The 12,720-nt window shown below is 39.4% G+C and overlaps 1 long non-coding RNA gene across 2 annotated transcripts in view; it reads left to right on the top strand.

Annotated features, from left to right (window-relative positions):
- Nucleotides 1–12,720, top strand: part of LOC113977767 — a 39,629-nt gene that overhangs the window by 23,492 nt on the left and 3,417 nt on the right. For both annotated transcript variants that reach the window (XR_003537413.1, XR_003537418.1), the window contains exon 2: nt 7,372–7,474. This is a non-coding gene — a long non-coding RNA (uncharacterized LOC113977767). The remainder of the gene's footprint in view (nt 1–7,371; nt 7,475–12,720) is intronic.

Below are 12,720 nucleotides of genomic sequence, written 5' to 3'. Positions count from 1 at the left end.
TTTCTAAAGTTACTGCACTACTGGGCCTCTGGAGCCCAGTTAAGCCAGCAGCTGAATTTCCTGTCTGTGCAATGAGATGAGCATCAACATCCTAAGCAATGCAAGTGGGGAAAAAAAGTAGATTTGCAGAGACTTGTGGGTGGTTATTGGTGCAATACTAACCCATGTGCTAATTAGGACAGGTATCACATGCAGGGCTCGGCAGTTCAGTCTCTCAGCTCAGCTGTGACTTATACCACCACACATCAAGCCCCAGTCCCTCAAAAACAAGCTACTATACCCCAGTGCAGCTAAGTTTAAGCAGAAGAAAAAAACTGTAGTCATTTCACTTCCCTTTCAGCTTTACAAAGCATATCAGTTATGCTCTGTGACGGGAAGGCTGTGCAAGCTTCAGTTGAATTCAGGATATTTTCTCCATCAGAAATATGGGTGACTAGAGCTGCCCTTCTCCCTAATTCCATGTAATGTAGTTATTTCCCTTCTAGAGCAGACATACCTCAAGACACTGCATGCTGCAAGTCAGCAATAGGTGGTTCACAATGCTATGGCCCCGAAGAGATTTCCAACAGCTGGCATGAGTAGAGAGAACCCAGAAGAGAACCCAGAGCCTGGTACACTCCTGCCTTGCTTCTACTCTTGCATCAAATCCTTAAGCATTTTCTGCAGCCAAAAGGTCTTGCTGAGAATTTTGTTGCCATCAGTTCTCCACTCATCCATGCCTTCAAACTTTTTAATGCTGTAGGGATAAGAGATTGTTACACTACCTACAGAAAATGATGACATAATAGTGGTGCTGTAGAAAACTCTCAAATATATGGATATTTCAATTTATTTTAAGTGTTCCATCTGGGATATCATAATGCACTATTTACTGCTGTTTCTATATTTAAAACTGATAGGCTACACTTAGAGTAGCTGTTAAGATAATAACCAATGGGGGACAGATTGATATATAACTTAATATGCCAGCCTTTTAAAAGCTCTTAAAATAGTTCAAACCAATTTCAGCTTCAAGGTTTACACATGTTCAGTGTTACAATTTCTGGGGTGAAAATCCCTTATGACTTACTGAGCCTTTGAAGCCCAAGGTTATCACATAAGACAATCTGACCTAGGAATACTGTGTTTGCCAAATATCCTGATGTGTCACTTTTAAAAATCTAACAAAACATGAGTTCCAGATACTTTTTTTTCATCATATCAAAAATTATTCCTCTTTTCCCTTTTCCCCTCTACCCTTTTTAATTCTGAGCAGTTAGGCTTCATCATTGGGATTGATTTTTTGCTCATACTTGTACTGAAAACTTGCTGAAGTAAAGTCAGCACAGAGATGCAGACCAAGATCCATGTTTGCCACCTCAAAATTCTTCATTCTGCTATCAGGGCACTAGTCTCCTCTCAGGAACCAAACATCGGGCAGAACTACCATGCTATTATGAACTAGATGAACATCATATTAGTGTGCAGATACAAATTTCTTGCCCAGAAGACACCTGGAGTCATCTTTACCTCTGCTTTACACTACCAGGACATCAGAAAGTATGGAGAGGAGCAGCACTAGGGGAATCTGTCACCACCTTTTTCCATGACAACTGGCACTCCAGAAAGAAGCATCTGGCTTTAAACTATAGAAATGGAAACAGATTTGATCCTGGAAAAAATCTGATTGGATCAACTTTATTGTATTAGAAGGTTTTAAAGAAGAAATTAGCTAAACACTTGCTGTCACTGCCACCTGTACTCCATGGCTGTGGCATAAGCAGCCCTGTTTGGGGACAGTCTACTTGGACTTTTGAACTCTTTCCTGTTTTTCATCTGTATTCAATAATACTTGTGGTGGGGAATGTAACCCATTACTACATGGTAAAGTGAAATGTAAAGCTGGAGACGATCAAGTACTGGAACCCAATAGTCTATCTTCACTTTCTTGGCCCACAGCTCCCTCCTCTATTTTGCTATCATTGTTCATCTGTTTATTTCCTTCACCTGATTTTCAGATGCTCTGATCTCTGGCTTTCCCCTCTGGCTTGAACGGGAGCAGCCAACACCCAGCACTCAGGGTTTCTGATGAGACTGGCTTAAAAGGAATTACTTCTCTGTCAGTGAAACTGAGAGCACATTTTTCAGCTCCTTCTCTCTCGCACCCTCTTTTTCTCACCACTCATCCCACTCCTGCTTTAGGGTACTTTAATGTGATAAGGTGCGATACACAGTTAATCTAAGCTGCTGTTTTAGAATTGTTAGTGAGAGCTAGCTAACACGTGCACTGTGCAGACATATTTTAGTATTACCTTTCCAGCACAATCAAGTCTGTCAAGGGAAGTATGGCTTTATTTTACAGTTTTCCATTATATTTAACGTTTTACACCTCAGGAATGTTTTATGAGTAGGGCATAAGTTGTAGGAGCAATTGAATTCGAATCAGATGCGCAGTCTAACTCCACGTCCCCTATTAACTTTTTTATCTCCCTGCAGAAGTTCTTTCTGTCCATATTTTTATTTCAGCTGGGCTGAGTGGGAGAAAGAACTCTAAGGGAGGTCTTAGCAGATGGTTGTCACAAACTGCATACGGCAATTGAGAATTAGTGTGCAAGCATATGCAACCTGGTACAGTATGAAACATTCCAGCATATGAACACTGAAGTAAATCAAGCTCGGACAGGATTTTTTTTTATTATGAAAATTAGAATTTAGTTTCTCTTTTTATCTATGCATATGGATCTCAGGGCTTTGCAACATATGGGGTCAAACTCTGGACTTCAGTGTGACTCCTTGCAAACCTAGGCAGTTAAACTAAATACAAATTTCATTCACTAAGATTAATGTAAAAATAAAACATGCACAAATACAAACACAGCCATTGTGTGTGTGTATATTTATAGGTATGAATATATGTATATATATTAAACACCTAATTTAATCTTCATTATTTCCCCTGCTCTGCACACTCTCTAAATAATCTGTGAAAAAAACCTAGTGAAGAAAAGAATGGAGAAGAAAGGCGGTTCCAAAAATTGTAACTTGGGTGCATACATTGTTGGGTTTTCTTTCCCTTTAGAGAAGCAGCACGTTTTCTGGAAAAAACTGATGGAAACAGGAAAAATATCAAGTGGGTGAGAAACACCCTTTTGTAGGTCATGTTTTAAACAAGCAGGAGGAAGGTATTTGATATTTTGCCTTGAGATACAGCAATGTTCAGGCAGGTCTCTGACTGAGCAGGGGTTCAGGTAGCATCTGTTCCCCCATGTCCTGCTTTACAGGCTGCAGGAGTGATCCTGATCCAGGCTGGTGACACCCACCTCCCCTCACCTCCCTCCCCCCTGTTCTCTCTGTGCTCGGGGTGCAGAGCAGGGGAGCAGGGGAGAGGTTTCAGGAGTGAATTTTGCTGTGAGGAGGTCTCCCAGAAAATATGCCTCAATTCTTTCTTAACCTTCCCACTTGCCCTTCTTGCTAAGTTATGGTGGACAAATAGAACTGAAATGGAGAGAGAGGAAAGAATGAAAATACTGGCACACAAGGAAATACTGAATTACATATTGGTCGACCAAAACACAAATCAACTCAAAACTACAGGAGTCCACCAACATGCACATAAATCATTTATAACGATAATCCAAGGCTAGGTCCAAATCTCATTAAAGTATATGAATCCTTAATCTATTTTGGCAAAAAAGAGCCAATACACATTTTTTCTTTTTATCATAAATTACAGTTCTGTGGCACTGTGCAAATATTACCAAGCTGTAAGACAGCTGTGCTCCATTAAAATGTGTAATGGTCGCTGATTTCTTACAGCACATGGTCATCAGGCTGAATCTACAGCCAGTAATTAGGAAGATGAAATGTTTAATTGTGCCTTAATTTTGATAAAATTTATCTGTCACACATCCCGTAGTCAAGCAGTATGCTCACAAATCAATGTCATCAGGCCTGAGCAAGAACTGAAGCACTACACTCTTGTTTCTGACAGATTCATTTGAATATCAAACTGCTCCGGATGAGCCACCAGACTAGCAAAACAAATAAAAACTTTCCTGATGAGCACAGCTACTGTAGAACACGTCTCACTACCTAGGCTAAAAGACACAGAGGTCAAAGCAAAAGGCAGGTAGTTTTTTTTCATCTCTTGCTCAGCAAGTTCCGTGGTCACAGCAAACAACCTAAAATTTTTAAAAAGCAAAAAACTTCTGATTGACTACTTAATCAAGTCTCAAGGGCTGGGAGATGGTGGAGTCAGGTAGCGGTTTTCGTTCCTTATTTCCTCCCCTGTTATTTGTTCTCCTGCTGAAAAATCATGCGAGGCAAAGCCAGTGCCCATTGTGTAGGCGAGAGGCAATCACTCACTTCCCTGCTGGCAGTACAGCAGTGCACATTACAGCAACCAGTCATGTGCAGATTATTACCACACATATGCATTATTATTTTTTTCTCTTTTTTTACACTGGAGTCCACATGGCATGTCAAAATGGCAGTGCACTGCCTGAATAGTGCCCCAGTTCCATTTTTAAAAAAATACATGCTTTGCATTTAATACATCCAAATATGGGACCCATTTTGTTCATTAATTGTTTTCTTTTACTTTCTTTTTTTTCTTTCTTTCTTTCTTTCTTTTTCTTTCTTCCTTTCTTTGTCTTTCTTGCTTTCCTCTCTCTCTTTCTTTCTCTCTCTCTTTCTCTCTCTCTCTTTCTCTCTCTCTCTCTTTCTCTCTTTCCATCAGACTAACGGAAACAGAACCCAAGATAGACCAGCTACTTTACCATGATCGTGGGCAGTGGCCTCTGCTCCAAAATGTTTCTTAATTGTTTTCAAAGAGTCACTGTTGATATTGCCCAGTGTGTTACTGGAGGATACAGCTGTAGTATAATAGTACCCTGCTACAGGGACTGAATAGAGCAGTACTGTGTTAATGAACATAAGCCTTCCATTGCCTGAGAGAAAAGACAGTGCCCATAATTTCAGATGTTATAGCTGATCCAGAACCATTGATACATGGTCCAGACAGACTCAGGGAAGGAAGGATAGTATTGGTCTTCCTGTGGGTCGCAATATAAGAGAGACTACATGTGAGTGAGAGCAATTATCACCTCCCTGATTTGGAGCAAAGCCACATGAATCCTCAGTTATCATCATATGGTATTGGGGTTAGAAGAGCTTACCACCGTGTGTTCATTTGACCAAGTCTCCTGGTGTTTGGAATCTAGTTTTTCCCTTTTGCACCTGTTAAAGGATGAGCCTCTGCGTGTCTCAGCAGACCAAGAGTCCCATTTTTGTTGCCCTAAATTACATCCCTATACACAAAGCCATGTATTCTGCAGATAGTTGTAAAGAGAAGATTATTGAAAAACTGTCAAAAAAGGCAACTTTGGTAGCAACTGCAATTCTGATAGCTAACTCAGATGAAAACAGCACTGTTTTTAAGACAGAACACTGGGTTGCTTACTACTCTCCTTTTCTCTACAGTAGTCAGGTGTCTGTCCTTCTTCTAAATCTAAAAGCAGGGTTTGCTAACACACCCCATAACGTCCTGTTAACCTACTATCTGACTGTATTGCTTTTGCAGCTTTTCCACCATTTGTACTCTAGAATATGAAGATCCTCTGGAATGACTGATCAAAGGTCACAGTTGGGTTGTCCCATGAAAACTTCCTATCCCTCTCTCTGCTTAACCTTTACATGAGCTTGATTTTTTAAAGTGTAAACAGATGAGCAACTAGAAAGTTAACATCTATGCAATAGCAGTCATAATTAAATGTATGAAAATGTTCCTGTCTTGTTTGTAATCACCTCACTGTGTCATTTCTGCTGTGAATATAAAATGTGTATTTCTTCTCTATGACCTCTCTGACACTGCCTCAGTCTTAATCTGAAGCATGCCATCTATCTGAAATGAGTTATTTTTTCTCTGTTGTAGAGTTCTCATATTCTTTTTCACAACCAGATGCCATCTTTAGCAAATGTTGGAGCATCAGAGACCTGGACTCTGTTTTCTTCAATAACATCTCACATAAGGTTTTTATTTAATTTTACAATAGAATGTTAAATAATCAGATTTGCAATCTAAGAAATAGCTGCATTCTTTGAAAATTAGTTAGTTGCTGTGAACAGGTCAGTTGTTGGAGTTTTTTCCCTACTTAGAAACACACTTGCTGACAGATACTAACTGCTTGTATCAAATAGAAAGTTCTCCCCTTTTTTGGTTTGTTTGAGTTTTTTTTTAAACTACATGCATATTGAAGCTTCAAAATCTTCTAAAAATGTGATGGGTGACAAAAGAGCACAAAACCACCTAATGGCGTTATATTTATTAAAAATCTCACAATTCTGTCTGCAAAAACAACAATAACTTAGGTATATAATCTAGCTAAGCTCACCAGCTCCTTCTAACCCACATAAAAGCAAAAGTACAAAAATACTGATTTTGTGCTTCTAACCTATGAGGCAATTCTGATGTTAACAACAAGAATGTACTAAAATAGTCATTTGAGGTAAAAAAAATCATTCAACAGATACGCAGGATTTTTAACAATGGAGAAAACTATGAGCTCTGCCATTTGGTCTCCTCTGGTTTTATTACTCTTATGCAACATTTGGATACACCCCTGTCCCACATGACAGAACACTCTTAAAAAACATTAGTTTGGAGTAGATGTAAGATCTTCAATTGTAAGTGCTGGAAAGGAAGGCTGGAGATAATTCATCACAGCTTTCATTTCATCAACCTCTTCTGAAATGTTCTTGCTGTCCTTTATTCCCTCTTATATTTCACAACAGTACTGGAGGCTATAGTAAAAAAAAACATTATCTTTTTTTAATAATTTTTCAGTTTTGTTCGGTTTGGTTCCAGTTCTTTGATGTTAATGAGATTACAGATTTTAATAGTGATTATGAGAGTGTTAGCAGCCTATAATCTGTCAAATCCTTCTGAAGTCTGTTTTAGCTAAGGTTTCTTATATAATTGTCTGTTTTACTTATTTAGTTAGTTAATTATATGAACTTAGTGCCTTTTTGTAACGTCTCAAGATAAAGCTGGCAATCAAAATATTTTTGATTACCAATCTTAATTTTAAGATCTTTGAGGTAGTCAAACATAAAGTTATAAATCCCTTCTGGGGCAATCAGACATGCAGGTAACTATGTTGCTACTGTCAGTGTTATCAGAAGATGATAGTCCTTCTTTTTATTTTTTGGAATTGTTTGTGTTTTTTTGCCAGACAATCCACAACAGGGGGTTTGGTGGGGGAAATTTTCAACTCAGTGTGCATAAACTCCGTAGTAGTTTCTTCATGGGTTTCTAGATCGATGCAAATGATCTGTAGACAGAACACTAAAAGGAGCTACAAAGATCTTTTATTATTTATTTGTTTATTATAGTACCTACCTGTACAGATAACGAAAAATGGGTGCCTGCCACAGACAGGCCACAGCCTGGCTTTCTGAAGGGACAAAACAGATGATGGAAAGAGACAAATCATGGGTAAGTGAGGAAATGAAAAAAAATAAAAATGTTTTACTATATAAAAAAGGGACTCCTCTCCCTGTGCTTAGTCCTTGTCAACTGGCATTTTTCTACTGACACTGTGTTAGAAACTAATTGTAAGGATGAAAATACAGGAGCATAGCATGGCAGATTTCTGGATTTAGACAAGCTTTTCCCCAAGCTAAACGAGTGCTGTTAATTAAAGAGTAATGATGCTCATTGTCAAAATCACTGAATTTTTCAGACAATATCAGCACTTTCAATGCAGTAGTCTGTGGTCTGTGATTATCCTTCCAAAGCTCAAAGTGTGAATTCCATCTGATAACTTCCAATTAAAAACAAGATGCTCCTGTAACCATAAATATGATCATTCTACAATTCAACTGATGTCAGAACTAAAGCTTTTAACTATTCCTTTGCACCATTCTAGTCCAGTTTCAGTTTGCAAGAGAAACAATCAGTGTCAAATACATCAAACACTGGCTTGGGCTAGTTTGTCCATCAATCTTGCTTGCACATTATGCCTCATCCTCTGTCTTTTTCTCCCAACTTTATGACTGGTAGAATATGAGAACACTGGCGTTCCCATGGGAAGCTCGTTTATGGTCAATGAAGCGGCGGTGGATGCAGCAAGCTTCTTTAAATACCAGCAATTGCAGAAGTGCTCTAGGACTGTAAACTCTGTGATGTTAAAAACCAGTGCTCATCTAGTTTTTGTGTTTGTAAATGGGGTAGCACAATGGTACCTCCTTGATCAGGAGATGCATGCAAATTGATCATCAGTAATGTAATGATGTTATACAAACCTACCTTTCACTTGATAGCAGCTGAACCAAAAAAAATCATCAGAATTCAGCAAACATGCTAAAATAGTTTGTAAATGAGCATATGAGAGGTCATAGCTGTCACAGTCAATATCATAATCTTACTTCAGAACAGTTCATTGTCCTGCTAAAATACCAATGGAAGGAAAAAAAATCTATGTATCTTTAAGTCCTCACCTTTGGGGAACTTTTTAACTACTTTTTTTGCAAGACCTCAGGAAATCAATATCAATGGGTCATTAAAATGAAAAGTAAAATGTACAGGAATGACTGCAAGGTGTAGAAAATGCACTTCAAAATCATTTGGAAGGCAAAAAATGTACTGCTTACATAATTCGTCATTTTACAATAGTTTTTTAGCATGTTTTCCTTACCCATATCCTGTGGTCATTCCTTTATACATAAAAGTACTACTATTAAGCTACATATGTATACAAGTATCATAATTAAGAAACTAATTGATCTCTTTTTTGTGTATGAGTTTTTCACTGATCTAATCAAAGAGGAGGAATAATGCAACATAATTAGAAGACCATGAAGCCCCCAAAGAGGGAAAAGGCATTTCTAATAATTTGCAATTAAGTAAACAACTTTCACTGTTTGTAGGATCACCATACAACATTTCATATGGTGAACAAATCTAGAAAACATCACCTGTTTTTAGGAAAGCCCTTAGAAAAGAGGGGTGAGGTGATGAACATAAACCGTTCATCCATTTCTATTTAGGATTTATTTCTTAGCACCCTGGTATAGAAGGCTACAAGCCAATACTTGGTTGTAGTCCAACAACATCCCACATCCTCCAGGCAGATGATTTTACATTATAATAAATTAATATATTTTAAAACAAAAGCCACACATGAACCTAAAAAATCCTCTGCCAAATAAGGTGCCCTTACTCCTAGGAAGCATTTGAAACCTGGGACAGAAAGGTGCAGGGTACCTTAATTTTAAGGAACATGCTTAAATTCAGGATTTTCTGGATTATCAGAAACTGGCATAACCCCAAATGTCTGAAAGCTGCTTCCTCAGAAAAATGGGCTCCACAGTACTGACAGCAGGAACAAAGCCTCATCTCCAGCCTGCGTAACACAGTGTCCATCTGGACTGTGGCCATGGTGGCAAGTGACGGGGACGAGTGTAGGAGTGGGTCCAGCCTACGGGTCCCCACTCGAGTGAGCCGGTGGTAGCGCACCTCAGCAGAAGAGGCTCCACTTGGGCCAGCCAATCTGCCTCTCTGCGGTTGTATGGGCTACATACCATAACGCCACAAGCTGCCATGCTGCCGCCTGCACTGCTCTCCCCCAGCAGCCCGTGCCCAAGCCCTGCCACGCCTCCTCTCTGCAGTTTTACCCTGACCATGGAGGGGGAGCAGTGTGTTTGCCCTAGAAAAGGACAAAACCCCCCTCAGACCTGTTGGACCATTTGTTACTAACTGTCAAAACTGAAAGTAAGGAGGCAAATGCAAACCTCGTGGATCAGTTCCATGGTTACAATAAAAACACATTGAATTTATACTGTATCTTAAGACAGGCTCAGTGTCTAAACTCTTAACCTGCCTGGTGAACGTGACATTGCCCAATCCAACGGTGTGTATCTGCCAACGTATCTTCCATACAATCACAGTGCTGCTTTCAGGGAGCACTGTTAAATTTGTCGTATGTGCAATAATTGGCTTTTGTTTGAGCTTCTTGGACCAGAAAAAAAAACAACTTCTCCTGCGCTGACCCTGGGCGCCAGCCATATTGAAGAGTGAAGGGTTGTTGGCCTGCGGTGCCAACATACTCCACCTTCACGGGGAGGCCATGCCCCTCACGCTCCAGCAATGCCAGACGGCGCTCGGATGAGGCGGGCTGGGTCTGGCAGGTGGCGGCACAGGAGGTAGTAAGTGAGAGCAGCACAGCATAACTAGCTGTAGCATAGCAGTAGAATAATATTCTCGCGTCCTCAAAACTGTAGGAGTGTTTTTGACTTTGACTGCTTCCAATACCGAACAAATATGAGATCATGGCTTCTGGCATAAAAGGGACAAATTCGTAGCCATGCCAGTAAGACTGCCAGTGGTGGGAGGAGGTGTCACCTACCCTGTCCAAACAGGTAGTCTATTGACTTCAAACCAACACGTTTGCTCCTCTGTATGCTGCCCCAAAACGCTTTATATTTACCCAGTCTACACCCATGCAAGCCAGCAGCTCCCCCAAAGGCATCTTTCATGTGGCAAATCCCCCTTTCTTTTGAACTGGGAAGGGCAGTGTGGTGTGCAAACTCCTAGGTTGGCTTTGTTTGCTTTTTTAACTCTTTGCAGTAAACAGCTCTTTGTTCTCAAAATGTTTTCCTTCTAAGGAACACAGATCTGTGGAAGTCAATGAGCAAAAAGTGAAATATGAACAGAGGCAGACGAGCTCACAAGCACTGGGCCCAAACAGCCAGACGACTTCACTATGCAATAAAAGTCCATGAATAATTGATTTCACTAGCTGAAATGAAGATTTGTTTTTGAAAAGCTGGTTTTGGTATCAAAAATAGAAATACACTGGACTGGAAAATGTTGCAGTGCAACGTTTTAACAAAGTTGTCCTCCAAAATGTGTACAAATGCCCCATTTTCTAATTATGAATATTTCAACACCCAGCATTTTCTGCCAGAAAATCCTTGTCTCTGCCAGCTAGTTTAAAGGAGAGCAAGTTTGAAGCAGGGGTTTGCACTCTGGACGATCTATCTATCCCATCAGTAACTGTGTCTGTGATTCATGGGTGAGACTGCCAGAAGGTGGGATTAAGCAAATGGCTCTAAACTTCAGTGACACATATTGTTCTGTTGGATGTATGCCCAAAAAACAGAGGAGAGAGTGTATGTAAGTGTATATGCATGTGAGTGTGTGTGTAAAAAATGTTGCAAATTCATATAATCATACTGCTATTTGCATTTTTTCTTCAATACCAATAGAAAAATAGGTATATTTGAATTCGCTGCTGTAGTGAGAATATAGTCATGAATTGCGTTTTATGAATCTTCCAGACTAATTTGGCCTTTCATTTTGTCAACACAGTGGTGAGATGCTGAGGTACAAGGAACATGTCAGAAACGTACAGATATAGTAATAGCAGGATGAATGAGACATCCTGTTTACATCAGGTAGCAGGGAAGGGTGTCAGCCGGGGGGGATTTTGGATCACTTCTATATACTCTAACTGAAGCAAATGAAAGTTCTGAAAGGTCTTTCATTCAGTTATTTGGTGTCTAAAGCAAAGAGACAAAATGACATTAACTGAAAAAGCTAATTTCCGTTTTTTTCTGGTGCAAAGAATTCTCCCACTGAGAAAGTACGGTCTAGATAGAGGAACCACAAGTATGCCAATGGAAGGTCATCTGAGAGTTTGCCAGAAAAGCAATACGTGGCCTATAGGAACTTCATCCAGAGAAATTTTGGTTTATCCTAAAAAAAACGCTTGCAAAATGGAGATTGGCTGCTGTTTTCATGGTTTTGCTGCTAATTCATTCCATTTCCACTTGCAAGCCTCCATTAGTATTGGCTGTACTGATGTTTGCTTTTGAGATCAGGGTAGCAGCAGCTGTGTGATTCTCTCCTCTCACAGTTAGCACAGAAACATTCAACAGGAAAGCCTGAGGAATTGTGTTGCTCTTTGAGGAAGCAATAAGGGGAAGGGAAGAAGGGTAAAGTAAATGACAGATAAAACCAATGAGACCCATCCGTTTTGGAGAATGAGCCAAATGTGAATAGAGCAGAAAAAAGGTTAAAGTCTGCAGAAGTTTGAAAGCTAATGTGCAGCTCTGGGCACAGGTTTCTACATTTCTTGTACTTTATGCTTCTCCCTACTGAATCCTTCTGCTGGCAAGTATCATACATTATTATCAACTTCTGTGTTACCATGGAGAAAAAGAGAGACAGGGAGAGAATGAATGAAAAAAAACAATGATGAAGAACAATTTATTTAAAAAAAAATCTTTGCTTTTGGAGACAATATTTGTCTTTGAAGGTACAATGGAATCACTCAAAAACAGCTCTTTACTTTTAATGGAAAATTGGCATTAAAAGTATTTTTAAAGTAATACCATAGCAGAAAGGTACTTCTGAAGAAATTTCTTGCAGCTATGGAGTTATGTAATTGTGATTTTGGTCAAATGACACTTCTGTTCTGCAGAAAGATGCTAAAAGATATACAGTGGTTCTCTGGGCTTTTTATCTTCAAGAATTCTCAACTGAATTTCTTTAGTTCCAAAGTAAGAAGGCACTGGGCATTTGTTGCTATTTATAAATATAATTTCTGCAAATGTAATCTTAGATCTGAAAAGAAAAATTATATTCTTTCTGATTTGAGTATCACTACAAACAGAAAAAGGGCTGAAAGGCATATTCTGTTCCTAATTTACCTCCATGCAGTGCCATAAAATTCAGAT

This window comes from Neopelma chrysocephalum, unplaced genomic scaffold (genome assembly GCF_003984885.1).
Source record: "Neopelma chrysocephalum unplaced genomic scaffold, ASM398488v2 Primary Assembly neopelma1_22, whole genome shotgun sequence".
NCBI classification, from domain to species: domain Eukaryota; kingdom Metazoa; phylum Chordata; class Aves; order Passeriformes; family Pipridae; genus Neopelma; species Neopelma chrysocephalum.
Note: the sequence above shows the minus strand (reverse complement) of the source record. Positions and strands in the feature narration are given on the sequence as shown.